The 16,190-nt window shown below is 42.1% G+C and overlaps 1 protein-coding gene across 3 annotated transcripts in view; it reads right to left on the minus strand.

Annotated features, from left to right (window-relative positions):
• ARNTL2 (aryl hydrocarbon receptor nuclear translocator like 2) overlaps positions 1–14,134 on the minus strand; it is a 55,335-nt gene extending 41,201 nt beyond the window's left edge. Inside the window, exon 1 of one of the 3 annotated variants that reach the window (XM_006086775.3) lies at positions 14,034–14,134. The gene's annotated coding sequence lies outside the window, so the exon portion shown is untranslated. The remainder of the gene's footprint in view (positions 1–14,033) is intronic. The other 2 variants (XM_023752326.1, XM_023752324.1) reach the window with 2 other exon arrangements.
• Between the last annotated feature and the right edge of the window lie 2,056 nt (positions 14,135–16,190).

Below are 16,190 nucleotides of genomic sequence, written 5' to 3' on the forward strand. Positions count from 1 at the left end.
GTAAACAACGAAGAGCTAATATCTAGAGCACATAAACAATGCCTTTAATATGACCAACAACCCAATAGAAAACTGAATAAAAGATTTTAACGGGCACTTCAAAAAAGAAATTCCAACTATCAATACACAAATGAAAATATATCTAATCTCATTACTAATTCAGGAAGATCCAAAGTCAACTATAGTGATACTACTACATACCCATCCGATCGATGGCTAGAATTGAAGAGTGTTGGTAACAAATGTGAGGATGTGGAGGAATGGGAACACTCATGCTTTGCTGGTGAGACTGTAAATTGCTACCACCACTTTGGAAGCCTATTTTTGCACTTCCTAAGAAGGCTGAACACATGCAAACAACATTCTTCAGCATTCCACTGCTAGGTACTTGGAGAAATTCTTAATATATCTTAGGAGACATGTGCAAGAAATGCATTAACACCACTGCTTATAACTGAACAATAGAAATTAAAACCTGAGAAAACTGGAAATTAATTTCCATCAACAGATGGATAAATTGTTTATTCACTGAATAGAATACTAACAGCAATAAAAATGAATGAAATACTGATATTAATAGGGATGAATCCCAAAATAATGCTGGGGAGTAAGAGTCATAGCCAAAAACACAACATGTTTTTAAAAATTTTTTTAAGTTAAATTGGTAAAACTAATCACTACTTTTTAAAGCAGTATCTAAAGAGACTGCTACACTTTACAGAAAAGCAAGGGAACAGTTAACACAAAAATCAGAATTCTTTTTGGGAGAAGAAAGGGGGATTCGATCAGTGAGGGACACATAGGGAATTTATAAGGAATTCATGTTCTACTTCTTAGCCTGGCTATGAATTCTTGGATAGTTGTTGGGAAGAATTATTTTACCAATGATTGTTGGCCACTTGGGAATTAAGTTTCTATTAAATAATGATATCCTAAGACTTCTAAATAGGACCTATTTGGAATCACCAAATACCACATGACATTAATTATGGTTTCAACTCCTAGACTTCATTCTATCTAATAGAGTTTGAATGGCAGAACACCATCTATCTCCACATAAAAATGGGAATTTCTTATTGATAGCTAATCAATAGGAAAAATTCACTAACATTGAACTATAGCACACTCTAGCATATAAAATACCAGATCCCTCCCCATCCCTCCACCCTCGAACACACATTCATGCAAGGACACTCTTTCCCCCACAGATGTTCAAAACAGAAATAAAATATTTTGTTTTTTGCCTCTCATTTTAGGGGGCATGATCTCCACAAGTTTCAAGCCTACTTCCTTATTAACCTTTAAAATAAGAAATGGACTATCTGTAAGCAAACAGAATAATATTCTTCTTTTCACAAAATCAAAATCTGAAGCTCTAAGGGTCCTTATGTTCCCTAATGGGTGGAGTACTGCCCCATAATTAGCTTTGTTCTGTGAAGGCTGTAAAAGTGTATTCAAAACAGAGGGCTTTCTGTAAACAAAGGGGAAATATGGGTTAGTGGGACCAATTAGTTTTGGATGAAAGGACCTGATCTTTGGAAACAACCCAACCTTCATGGAGTGGATTTTTATTTGTTAGAAGATGATTCCTAATTTAAAGAGTAAAGATCTCTCTCTTTTTTTTTTTTAGGTAAAATTGGTATATAACATTATATTAGTTTCAGGTGTACAAAGATTTAATTTCTTTTTACAGTTTACTTTACTTTCAGTATCCACATATACTTACTTAGAGGATGAGACCATGTGTTAGAAACTGAAATTCAGCTCTGCTTTTATATAACTCATTTTGGAGGTTATAATTTCATAGTTTGATACTGTCTTTCCTCGCCAAATTGGGTCACTTCTCAATGACGAAGGTAATACATGTTATTTAACACTCAGTAAAACAATTCAGAATTTAGAGTGAACAAAGATACTGTTTTACAAAGGAGGTCTGTGGTTTTATTTTACTAGATGTACCAGTTAATAATGAGGACTTTTTTCAATAGATGGAGTTACACATGTTGAGATATATATATATATATGCGATTTGATATGTATGCTATTTTGGTGTATTGACAATTAGCTTCAAAACTTCATATGTCAAATTTGCTGAAGGTGTTAACATCATAGATATTTTTACACTTAAAAATGTCAAATTTCATGCCAAAAAAAGAGCATTTGAGGGAAGTTTTAATTCTTTATTTTGAAGAAAAGTGCTGCTGAAAGTTATCGTATACTTCAGGAAGCTTATGGTGAACATGCTCCATCTCAAGATACTTGTGAACGCTGGTTTAAACGCTTTAAAAGTGATGATTTCGATGTGAAAGACAAAGAACATCCAGGTCAACCGAAAAAGTTTGAAGACCAATTACAAGCATTATTGGATGAAGATGCGTGTCAAACTCAAAAACAACTTGCAGAAAGATTAAACGTTGCTCAGCAAACAATTTCCGATCATTTACAAGCAATGGGAAAGATTTTAAAGGAAGGAAAATGGGTGCCACATCAACTGAACGGAAGACAAATGGAAAACCGAAAAGTCATCAGTAAAATGTTGCTTCAAAAGCACGAAAGAAAGTCTTTTTTGCATCAAATTGTGACTGGCGATGAAAAGTGGATTTATTTTGAGAATCTCAAATGCACAAAATCATGGGTTTATCCAGGTCAACCATCAACATCAACTGCAAGGTCAAATCGCTCCGCAAAGAAGACAATGCTCTGCGTTTGGTGGGATCAGGAAGGTGTGGTGTATTATGAGCTTCTAAAACCAGGTGAAACCATAATACTGATCACTACCAACAACAAATAATCAATATGAACCACGCTTTGATCGTAAAACGACTAGAATGTGCCAGAAGACACAGCAAAGTAATTTTGCTTCATGATGATGCACCATCACACACTTCAAAACCAGTTAAAGACACGTTAAAAGATCTTGCCTGGGAAGTATTAACCTACCCGCCATATTCACCAGACCTTGCTCCTTCAGATTACCACTTGTTCTGATCGATGGCACACACACTTTCTGAGCAGTACTTCTAAACGTACAAAGAAGTGGAAAATTGGGTCTCTGAATGCTTAGCCTCAAAACAAGTTCTATTGGGACAGTATCCACAAATTAACTGAAAGATGGGGGAAATGTGTAGCTAGTGATGGACATTACTTTGAATAAAGCACTTTTGATGTTTCTCTTGAAATTATCGTGTTTTCTTTGATTACAAAATCCGCCATTATTAACTGGTACACCTAGTAGACCTACAGGGAGGTAACAAGTTTATGCTGCAAGAACACAGAGGAAAGGACACTCAGGGGGAGGAAATAACATTTAAAGGCATTTTTAAACGAGTATTTCAGGCTAAAAGAACACTGTGAACAGAAGGCAAAACAAAAGCATTCAGTAAAATCCAATGTCATCATTAAAAATGACATCTAGTTGTTGAATCAATGAATACATATCAGTCAGGAGTCAGAAAATGCATCTCCAGATTAAAAATTTGATCTGTAAACCTGGACTTTTTCCAAAAAAGTTTTATCTTCTCTTGTATATATAACTCCTCGAGCTTTAACAACCATAATATCCCACATTTTTGTCCTAAATTACTCTTTCTCCTAAACCAGCGGTTCTCAACCTGTGGGTCGCGACCCTTTTGGGGGTCGAACGACCCTTTCATAGGGGTCGCCTAAGACCATCGGAAAACACATATTGAATATATAATTACATATTGTTTTTGTGATTAATCACTATGCTTTAATTATGTTCAATTTGTAACAATGAAAATACATCCTGCATATCAGATATTTACATTACGATTCATAACAGTAGCAAAATTACAGTTATGAAGTAGCAACGAAAATAATTTTATGGTTGGGGGTCGCCACAACATAAGGAACTGTATTAAAGGGTCACAGCATTAGGAAGGTTGAGAACCAATGTCCTAAACCAAACCATGTGATTCTTTTGAATTTTACCCATACGATGCTTTGTCGCTGTCTGGTTGCTCTCTTTCGGCTATATGTTGGCTAAAAATCCTTTGCTGTGTGGTGGGATTGGACTATAGCACCCAAGAGTTGTCTAGTCCACAGAGAGGGGAGGAGAACTTTTATTGATAATGTTTTGATTATACGTTCATTATCTGTAAGACTGTTAGACTGCATTAGCTTTTATTTTATACATTGGGCCTTTACACTGTTGACTCATTCATTTATATAATTTTAGAACTGTAATTGACATTATAGATGGTCTAATATAACTCCCTTGCTTTCCAAGACAGCAGCTGACTGGGGTATTTGCCCTTTATCAGGAAGAGGGACTACTGGGGCAGTCTCCTGACTCCCATACAGTCTCTTCCCGATTAAACCCAAATCTGTCTTTCCTATAGGCTGTTGTTAAGCCCCATCTTTATCATTTCATACATGTGCATTTTTTTTGTACATAGGTGCTTGCCCTTTTTTTTAAGTTTAATCTCCTTCTGTGTCACCCTCTCAGCATCTTTTTTGCATTCGCATGATATCTAACAGACTGACTAAGCCTCCTCAAAATATGCCATCTGCAAAAGTGACCAGCATGACATGTACGTCTTCAAACCAAATGTCTCGCTGGCATGTTGAACAAAAAAAGCCAAGGAAAGAACCAGCAGGGAAGTTATTCACTGTGACCAAATAATATGGAGGCGAAGTGAGAGCCCAAGTAAGAGTTACAGAGGAAAGCAAAAGGTTGACACCAGGGATGAGACAAGAATGGTGAGAATGGACTCGAACACCCAGCACATAGAACACTGAGCTGCTTTGGGCTGGAGAAAGTGGCAAGACTGTGGACAACGCAAGGGTGTCAGAGAGCCTCAGGGATTAAGCTGTGCTCCCTGCAGCATGGCCACTGGGCCTCATGGCTTAAAGTGAGCCAGAAGGGATCTAGTTACCTATATGACCTTACTTCCCACTAAGTAAGGAGGGGCCCGGTATTCTCCAGGCTTGCTCAGTGCAAAACCACATATATCTCAGAGCATGTATGAGGTAAGATGAGGATTTGCTTACATCACTTCCACCAGACTATGTACCAGCAATGGTCTTACAATGAGCAGGTGCCCCGGCTCTCCTGCACAGTAGGTATAAGTCTCTCCATATCTGCTCTTGAGGGCATGGCGTTCGGGATGGAACACAAACCAATTGTACGGGTGTCAATGAAAGAAGCTGAACACAGCAAATAGGAAGTTTATGACTTCGAAACTTTAGAATGAACTCAAAAAACAGTTCTCCAGTTTGCAGCACAACTAGGTAGAAAGGAGATGGTAGGAAAAGGGCCAGTCTATTCCCATATTTAGATAGTCACCCGGTGAGTGAAACTTGTCAACTGTGGTCCCATAATGCTCTGCACATCACCAGTACATGTTCTTCAAGTTACTACAAAGCAGACACTGCCACAGGGGCTGGGAATACCAGGGCGACCACAGAGACTGCTCCTTCATGAGCCTTAAAATCTAATAGATCCTCCTGTGGATCCTGGAGTTCCAGGCCTTACCAAAGGCTTGAGCACTGCTGGCGGTGCAATGGAGTGGACGGGAAGAACACAATTATTGGGAAATGGTGTCAATTACGCACATCAGTGAATAAAATCTAGTACAAAATGTTGAAGTGTTGCGATTACGTGGTCCATTCACATGCCTGTGTAACAGTCAATGCCAAAGAGGATATTCCTATAGATTAGAACAGTTCCTAAGTTAATTCATGTATGCACACATTGTTTCTCATCTGATGGAGTGGGAAAGGGAAACATTTTCTTGGCTGTCTTCTTATTTATTATTTGATTCAATTACAACTAGGTATTGCTTTTAAATATGTTTGGATTTGGAAAAAAAAAAAAACTAGTTTTGCTCTTGAAGATAAAAATCCCTATTTGGAGAAAACCCTAAAAAGATAGCTGGTTTTGTTTTGTTTTTTTAATAAATGCCACTGGAGAAGGCAGCCCTCCAACTAGCATTTAGCAAGCGAGGGGGCGTGGGCACTTTTTGGAGAGGGAGTTGTAGTACTGCTCTGATATAATGAGGAAAGCTATAAACACTGTGTCTCAATTTAAGTAAGACATTTTTTTCAAAGTCGGAGAGTTGTGAGGTATTTTAAGCCTCCATTACAGTCTTGAGGAAGAAAATGAAGATGGCTAAGAAGAGATTTTAGGCAGGAATACCAGTTAGGAAGCCAACCGCCTCAGCAAACCGGAATGACCAGGAAGGAGAGTGGCAACAACGGGGGTGAAGTCACTACTGCGGATGAGAACACGGCCACTGCTGCTGTGCTACCCCTCCGGCCCCGACTCCCCACCACCAATTAAATAATCTTTTACTGAATCCTCCCAGGCCAGGCACTGTACCCTTTACACACCTTATTTTATACAATCCTCACAACAACCCTACGGTGGTGGTTTGCACATGAGGAAACAGGCTCAGAGAATAAAAAAAATTGTGATGGTCTTTTTGCTGTGGCTCAGCTACAGTCCTCAGCTAATCTAAGTGTTGCTGTGAAGGTATTTGGTAGATGTGATTAAAGTCCATAATCAGTTGACCTTAACAAGGGAGAATCTAGATCAGCGGTCGCCAACCTTTCGGACCTCACAGACCACCAGTGGTCCACGGACCACCGGTTGGCGACCGCTGGTCTAGATCAGTGATGGCGAACCTATGACACGCGTGTCACAGGTGACACGCGAACTCATTTTTTTGGTTGATTTTTCTTTGTTAAATGGCATTTAAATATATAAAATAAATATCAAAAATATAAGTCTTTGTTTTACTATGGTTGCAAATATCAAAAAAATTTCTATATGTGACACGGCACCAGAGTTAAGTTAGGGTTTTTCAAAATGCTGACACGCCGAGCTCAAAAGGTTCGCCATCACTGGTCTAGATAATATCCTGGATATGGGTGGGCCTGAGTTAGTCAGTTGAAAGGCCTTATAAACAGAGCAGAGGCTTCCCTGAAGAAGAAACTCTGCCAGTGGACAGCCACTGCAGCCTGTGCCGAAGAGTGCCAGTCTGCGTTTCCAGACAGCCTGCCCTGAGATTCCAGTACTGCTCAGCTTATCTCCACACCTGCATAAGCCAATTCCTCGCAATGAATCTCTTAACAATCGTACCTGAGCCTGTTTGCTCATGTGCTAACCCACCAGCGTAGGGTTGTTGTGAAGACTGTATAAAATAAGGTATATAAAGGGTATAGTGCCTGGCATGTGAGGTTCTGCTCCCCTAGCTGAACTCTGACTGACAGACATGCCAAGATCACACAATCATTAAGTGAAAGAGCTCAGAGTCTCACAAAGCCAAAAGCAGGCCTGTATTCCAGACTCCCTCCCTACAGAAGTTCTAGTGTGGACATCAGCACTTCACAAAAATGGCACCACATCCAAACATCTAGCAGGCATTAACGAAAGATGAAAAGCTCTGGAGGCCAGTCTCCCTGGGTTCAAACCCTAGTTCTGCTACTTACTCTGCAATCTTGGGCAATGTACTTAAATTCTCCGTGTCTCAATTTCCGCACCTGAAATGTGAAATAATAGTAATATCTACCTGATAGAGTTGCTGGGCATTCAATGAGTTATACCATGTAAAGTATTTGGACACCTAACTCACTGTAAATACTCAGTAAAGGTGAAGGATTACTAGCTATTTAGCAGAACCAGTGGGTGAGAATGAGCCTAGCTAAGCTTTTGAAGTGGGGAAAGGGGAAGTAGAAACACCCAGGATGACTGTAAGGAAGTCAGAGTCATGGGAAAGCAGTGATGATGCAGAATGTAATCACCGTGATAGCAGAACTAAAGAATGCTCCCTTGACGAGGACTATTCCGCAGAAGGCCAAGGTTTCATAGGCATTACAACCTAATCCAGGGATGGGCGGAAGCAAGAAGCAAGGGTTCATCAGAGTTTCAGTTTCACATTGAAACAGAAAAGTCTCTAACTTGTTCCGGGCCTGACTGATCCTCGTGCATAAAAAGAACACAGGGTTTAGTGTTTTCAACATCAGGTTTTCCAAAAAGCACAAAAACGCATTTAGCTTTGGATGGTCTATACCAGTGATGGCGAACCTTTGACACGCGAACTCATTTTTTTGGTTGATTTTTTCTTTGTTAAATGGCATTTAAAGATATAAAATAAATATCAAAAATATAGATCTTTGTTTTACTATGGTTGCAAAGATCAAAAAATTTCTATATGTGACACGGCACCAGAGTTAAGTTAGGGTTTTTCAAAATGCTGACACGCCGAGCTCAAAAGGTTCGCCATCACTGGTCTATACCCACGTTACACATGGGACAATACAATTCTTGCCAGTTATGAGTAAACAGAAGACACGATGTGGGCAAATATCAGGATTAACATTCATCAGGCATGAGTGGATATGCTAAAGTCGATACAGAACCTATAAAAGATACAATGGTTCCTAACATCCAAGGTGTCAACAAAATGAGACACCTTCTGTTTAACTTTGAGAAAAAAAAAATTCATCAGTGTTCATAAAAAATATGTATATTTTCACTGAATAGCAATTATTCTCAATAGAAGAAAGATCCTTTAAAAGGGGGTGGGGGGCGACTGATACTGCAAGGCAAATGTTAAAGTTCTACAAACTGTAACACAACATAAGTGTTTAAGGTAATAAAACCCAAAGTGACATTTAAGACTTTAATACTCTCCAGGCATAACATGCCACCATTACACTAATGACCAGAATCTAAAAGTTATTTTCAGGCTCTTCCCAAGTAGCTAATAAAAATGTGTTTTTAAACGAATGAATAATGTGTCGTAGAGGACTTCTAAAATGTGAGGTGTGAATCTGACCATCCCTCTAAAGTCAGGCTGCTTTGCTTATGACCACATGTCCTAGGCTAGGTAGCTACATTTATTATTACGAAAAGAATTGATAAGCCAAAAGTTCTAGTTGAAAACTAAAGAAAAGGGGAATTGTCCTCAAGAAACCACTATCAGCAGGATACATAGAAAGCTGGTTTTGGTCTCTGTTTTTAGGTCAGTGTTGTTGCCTGGGTGACTCACTGTAGACCAAATAGCCTAACTAGAATGCAATAGTGTTTGTCACCATGGCAGTGTAAGCACAGGACCTCTGGGTACCAGGTAACTAAGAAAGGAAACCCAATTCTCCAACCAGGCCGCTGATAAGAGAAATAAAAGTGGAGCTGGAGACTGTGCTCAATATTTCAATCACACTTTTCTCAAGATCTATGACAAAACAATTCTTAATCTTCACCATCTTTTATTCATTTAAACGCCTACTGATACCTACTCCAAAAAGTGTTCCATTTCAATTCTATTGTACCCTGATCTATCCTTTAAAATCTGTACTTCTGTAAAATATGCATGACTTTGATACTATCTAGACTAGACTCAACTATAATCTAAGCTTCTTATATTCTCCTCTCCCAAGGGAAAAAAAAATGAAGAGGTACTTCTCAGTAACTTCTAAGCCAGAGATCCTCTGTATCCGAGTCAAAATAAGAAGGGCATCTTCGGATGCTATCACACACGGGTGTTTCCCTGAGTGCTGTTTTCACATTAGGACGCTGGGTTCCTTTGGGTCCGTGCACCTTCACTAGGGTTTGTATTGGAAGTCAAGGCTGAGAGTATCTTCCTGCTTTGTCCCACGGAGCTGCACGGAAGGGTCTGAGCAAGCACACCTGGAGCAGGTGTCCACACAGACAGTACATCAGCGACAGGGACAGAGGAACCACACAGGTCACTATGTTGATGAGATGTTGGAAGTCTAGATACCTGCTTCCCAACAGACTGTAATGGGAATAAATGAAATAGTACTTGTGATACTCGTCTGAAGAAAGAGCGTAAAATGAATTTAAAGATATAAGCAGCTACTTTGTCAGGGAAGAAAAGAGGATGAAAGAGAGAAAGAATTGGTCCAGACTGACTTGGAGTGAAGGCTATGGTTTAAGAGCCAATCAACCTGGCAGGAACCAGGACCTCTGGGGTGTGTTTCTGATTAGAAATATGACACAATTAGCCTTTCAAGGTGATGCAAAAGCTCTGCTGCTGACCAAGATCAGAAAGAAAATGCATGTGTCAGTCTTTTTGGAGAGCAAACAAAATCCAGGCTTCCGTGTCAACTGTGCCACATCACCGAGTTAGGAGGGGAGGCCTCCCAGCACGAAGGATGCAACTTCAGTGTTCAATTCTTCTTTTCCACTTTTCCTAGCTGGAGCCAAAACAACGCATCAGTTCTTCCAAGTACATCACTGACAATTTTCCATTTCCATGCCTAATCTTGGCCCTGAAAGACCCCCTCCCTCTTCACTGCCAACCCCAAGAGTTATCTATCCATCGGTGCTAAAGCCAGCACCTTCTCTGAAAGCCTGCTGTGAGTCCCTCCCCCATGAGCAGGATATAATCTCTCCCAACTCTGGCTGCAAAGGCTCCTAGCAGTTAACTCCCAGAAGTTAAACTATAGATTTTAATAGGTTCTATCTTGTAATACAAATATTCTGGCTGCTTTTCACCCAGCCTAGTACATTTTATAAACTCTTGAACCCTTTTCTTGCTTTATCCATTTCTCCATCTCTGTTTGTCTAGTACAGTAGTAAGTATGCTTTTAATGCATACTTTATGAATGAACCAGCCCTGCCCACACTTCAAATCAGCCACCATTCATTTAACATCAACAAACCTTTGTTAGTCATTTAAAGTAAGTGCAAGGAGTTGGAGGTCCTAAAGTTAGTAGGAACCAACCATGCTCATCTAAGAACCTGCAACCCAAGGGTGGAGTGAAGAAACCCACCTAATAACTGTGGCAAGCAGGCACAAGTGTGATCATAATAGGCAGGCACACCCTCGAGTACACACACACACACACACACACACTCGCGTTTGAAAATAGGAGGGGAGAATCATTTCCATGGCGGGAGAAGTTCTGGAAAGGTTTCATAGAAGGAAAAAAATCATTTGTTGAAAGTCAGGTTTCACTAAATAGTTTATAATCATCTCATTTAATTCCCACTGAACACTCTAAATTAAGTGTGGGATTTTTTTTGTTTTTTTTTTTTTTGTTAATCCTTGCCCGAGGATATTTTTCCATTGATTTTTAGAGAGTGGGAGGGGGAGAGAGAGAAACATTGTGGTATGTGAGAGAGACTATGGATTGAGCCTGCAACACAGGTACACACCCTTGTCTGGAATCAAACCCAGGACCCTTCAGTCTGAAGGCTGACACTCTATCCACTGAGCCAAACCAGCTAGGGCAGGTATTTTTTTTAATATATTTTTTATTGATTTCAGAGATGAAGGGAGAGGGAGAGCTAGCAACATCAATGATGAGAGAGAATCACTGGTTGGTTTGCTCCTGTACTCCCCCTGCTGGGGATCAAGCCTGAAACCCAGACATGTGCCCTGACTGGAACCGTGATCTCCTGGTTCATAGGTCGATGCTCAACCACTGAGCCACACCAGCCGGGCTAAGTTAGGAATTATTTTTTACCCCCATTTTATAGATAAGGAAATTGAGGCTCAGAGAAGATAAATAATTTGGCCAAGGTCATATAGCTAGTAAATAATCAAACTGGCAATCACACTCCCAGTGGTCTGGTTCCAAAGTTCAGGCTGACTGATGTTCCTACACCCGATTTCCTCCTCCTCCTCCCCCTTCTCCTCCTCCCCTTCCCCCTTTCCTCCTTCTTTCTCCCGCTCCTCCATAGGCAGATAAAAACAGTGACACCTGCACCCCGCCTTGAGGACTACATCAGACTTCTACAGGCCTGTCTGGAGGGAGGGCAGGGGCATTCCAGGTATAGCCAACAGCTTGAAGATGGCAAAGTTTAAACCAGGGGTCCTCAAACTACGGCCCGCGGGCCACATGCAAATACAAATATTGTATTTGTTCCCGTTTTGTTTTTTTACTTCAAAATAAGATATGTGCAGTGTGCATAGGAATTTGTTCATAGTTTTTTTTAAACTATAGTCCGGCCCTCCAACGGTCTGAGGGACAGTGAACTGGCCCCCTGTTTAAAAAGTTTGAGGACCCCTGGTTTAAACCATCGGGAGAGGAGAGTCCCTTACATAACTAAGTGCAGGCCAGATAAAGTGGAGAGGTTTGGGAGGAGAAAGTCAGTGGGTAATTCTCCACTTCCCCTGTGATATGCTCGGAACGTATGGTAAAGTACATACATTTCTTACCTGCTTAAGGAAATAAATATTGTAAGTAAAACATTTTGAATGTATTTGAAATTACTGTTTTATGACAATAATCTTGACCCTCAATTACAAACATCTAATAATGCAAACTATGTTGAGAGAAAGACTGACTCTCTCTACATTTCCTATTCCTCCAGCCTTCTCTGTCTTTATCTCTCTGTGAAGATGTTATCTAGAGACTTAAATGGTAAGATTAAAGATTAGAGACACTAAATGCCAATAATTTTCTTAGGTAAATGACAAATGCCCTATCATGCCAACCAACACTTAAGCATGTTCAAATGAGAATTTTGAAGTTATATTACTGGACTGATTTAAATATTTTAAGAAGTGTAAAAATATTTTAAATATGGTGCCAGGTGGGTAATGGAAATATCAGGGGGAACACTTTATAAAGTATACTAGAGGCCCGGTGCATGAATTCTTGCACAGGTGGGGTCCCTAGGCCTGGTCAGCGATCAGGGCCCATCAGGCCATCTCACCCAGTCCCGATCAGGGCCTGCTGGGGGGGGCGGGGGAATGGACGGGGACGACCATGGGAGGTTGTCGGGGGAGGGGGGGAGGTTGGCCGTGGGCTGTGGGGGTGCACTGAGAGTTTAAATTGTAGAGTCTTCAAAGTTCTCAAAGCCTCCAGCAACGGGTAATGAGGGAGGCTCTGGGCAAGGTGAGGGGTACAAGAAGAGCTGCCATACCAGTTAGCAGACTTGCAAAAACCAGGACAGGAAATCACTGACTCCCAGATGTCTCGGGTGCACTCGTCTCTTGCAGGGCACCTGGCTCACAGTCCCTGATGACAGTGCAGGTATTGACTAATGGCCCCGATCCCAGGCACTGAGTAAGTCAGTTCTCACAATGGAAAGCTGGAGGGCTTCAACTAAATGGCACAGTGGAAATGAGGGCTACCAGGATGAAATGTCATGACCTGACTTACAATTTCCTGAACATTACATCGTAAAGGGAGAGATTTCGAAAGGCTGTTATAATCACTGTTCACAGCACAGAAAGAGATCTTGCTTTTTAGAACCAGGGAGTCTTCCCACAAGGAAAACAGTAAAGTGAAGTGCTTACTGTACTAATGTTTCAGCTTTCCCTATATATTTTAAACCAGTGATTCCCAAAGTGGGCGCTACCGCCCCCCGGTGGGCGCTGCAGCGATCCAGGGGGGGCGGTGATGGCCACAGGTGCATTTGGGGGCGATCAGTAACTGCTATTAAAATTTTTAAAAAATTAATTTCCAGGGGCTGAGTAATATTTTTTCTGGAAAGGGGGCGGTAGGCCAAATAAGTTTGGGAACCACTGTTTTAAACATTCAATTTGATTTCTCTTCCTGGAGTCAAACTTGGATGGCATGGCAGTCCCTCCCTTCTCTCACCTCCATCCCTCCTCATCCCTCTTCCCCTCACCCCTCTCTTCCCAGTGCTCCTTTCTTACTCTCACTTGCCTCCCCCTTCTCTCCTCCTTCATCTCTTCCCCCTCCACTCTCCTCTGGCTCTTTACTCCTTTCTCCCCATCCCCTACCCTCACTCTCTCCTCCTCTCTCTTTTCTCCCCCTCTCTTCTACTCCCCCTTCTATCTCTTCCTCTCTTTCCTCCCCCTGAAACATGTGAAAAGCCCTTTTAGTCCATCCTAGTTTATCTTGAGTACTACAATCCTGGCTCACATTTTGCCTAAGATCCAGCCCAGGAACAGTGGCTGATGCAAAGCTGACTGGAACCTGACTTTTAATTTCTGAGTCACATACATTAAAGCCACTAGAATGGCAGACTGACACCTCAAAAGAGCTGGGTCTGATAACATCACAGGCGAGACCATGGGATGGGAAGGGAAGGGAAGGGAAGAAAACTGCCCCACAGTGACCACCTCAGTCTGGAAAAATGTGCCGTTCCTCCAAGACTGCCTTCTCCAGAACTCCAAGGATTCCAGAATCACTGACCAGGAGGACACCCAATCACTTGGCAGCTTGCTTAATCTTGGTGTTTACCATGAGCCTGTCAGAAAAGGTGAGCAGGCAATTTTGTTAGCACCAACTGATCTTTGGTGGCCAATCTTAAAGGGGCTTCCTCCCCAACGCCAGTTTCAGATTTTTATTTTAATGAGGGCCTTCATTGAAACTGCCTAGGAAAAAGGAGTCGGCAAAAGCGTAAGGAAAACACGGCCCTGTATTCTGATATAGAGACCTGTTTCGTTTTTCCCTCCTGGGCTGGGGGAACTTGCAACACTTTTTTCACCCTCTTTAGCTAAAGGGTGTCTGGAAGTGAGCACATGGCTCGTCAGCACCACCCAGTGAGACAGGAAAGAAAGGAGAGTAGCATGGGCAGTAGCCACAGACTTGAACTCCAGTTTTGACGCTTTCTGGCTCTGTAACTGTGGGCCAGCCTCAGTTGTGAGAGGGGCCAGCCTCATGTCATCTGTGAAATGGAGATAATGCCACCTACATGGCAGGGCTGCTAGGAGACTAAGGAAGGTATTCCTTATGAAATGCCTGGTACATAATAGGACCCCAATAAAAATGCTGGCCCTCCCAATCGCCCCTCCCCCCCCCATAACTTTGCTACTTTTACCTAAGAAGAATTAATTTTGATCACTCCCCGAGTTCATTTTTGGTATTCAGATAAATAGCAACCAACTTCTTGTCCATAAAACGTATCTGGTGAAAGCTTTTTGAATTAGTGGGTACATTTTCACGTTTCTTTTTTTAGTAATGCCTAAATATTCTTTGAATTCGGCTAATTTTAACTTGTAAGGGACAACACTTTCTTAACAGACTAGATAAGATCCATTCATTTCACAAAGCAAATTGGAGCTTTAACTATATATTAATCTAACTATATTAAGCTAACATTTATGGAGCACTTACTACTTTCCAAGTATTGGGCTAAGCACTTATATGTATTTAAATGCATTTATATCTCATGTAAACCTAAACAACCCCATAAGGCATCCTATAATTATCCCCATTTTACAGATGAAGAAACTAAGGCAAAGGGTAAATAACCTGGTGACACAGTAAAGGACAGCACTCAGTCACAGCCGAGAGCAGGGAGGGAGCCCCAACTTAATAGACTGCATTCGCTTTTCAAAACGGTGCTTCCTCCCATCTTTATATCACCCAGGAAGCCTTCAAATATCCAAATGAAAGAATTTTGGCAATCTCCCCATGATCCAAATGCCCACCACTGAATCAGATTCTCAAAAACTCCTCATTGCTGTATTTCGGAGAAGAGTCTAAACGCATCACCATATTCCAAAAGGAAAGTGAAGACTTAATCCACTGCTTCCCTGAACTTCTCTCTGCCGGTCTTCCTTTAGTTATTTCTGTGGGTGTTTTCTGCCTCCCGGGTGTCTTAAATCACAGATATTTTATAATCATCCGATAACTGAGAATAGCCCCTCGGAAGAGACCAGCCAATGTCGCTAGTGAATACCACGGAAGGAAGGAGAAAGACACCGCGACGCTTCCCACTCGGCTCACAAAAACTCCACGGAAGAATAAAACTAACCCCGCCGATGGCTCTCCTAAAGCTGCAAAGTGAGGCCGGGCTGGCTGCGTGGGAAACGCGGTGAACCTGCTTCCGCGCGCTCCCCTGCCCACCCCGAGGAGGAGGAGGCCCTGCCCGCCCCGAGGAGGAGGAGGAGGAGCAGTTTTCGAAGCGGGGAATGGAAGCGAATAGTTCCAGTTCCGCGTGGACGGGCTCGCAGCACCCGAGCTCCTTCAATGCCGGCTGACAACTGGTTTATACGAAAGAAAGATGAAATCTAACAAGTCCAGGCAGCAGCCCCTGCAGACGGCGAGGTGGGCGCCCAGGGGTCGGCGGGGTGCGGCCGCTCGCCAGCACAGGGTGGATGGTCCCTCGCCAACTTACCGTCGCCAACACGTCCAGCCCGGGACGCAGAGACCCGGCTGCGGGCAGACCGAGAGCCGGCGACGACCGCGGGCGCCACTCCCCACCTCCCGCTCCCTGGGGGGCACGCGGGGCGCCGCCCCGCATTTGTGCCCCAAGGGAGACCCTGGCTCCG

The sequence above is a fragment of the Myotis lucifugus genome, unplaced genomic scaffold, assembly GCF_000147115.1.
Source record: "Myotis lucifugus unplaced genomic scaffold, Myoluc2.0 scaffold_30, whole genome shotgun sequence".
NCBI lineage: Eukaryota > Metazoa > Chordata > Mammalia > Chiroptera > Vespertilionidae > Myotis > Myotis lucifugus.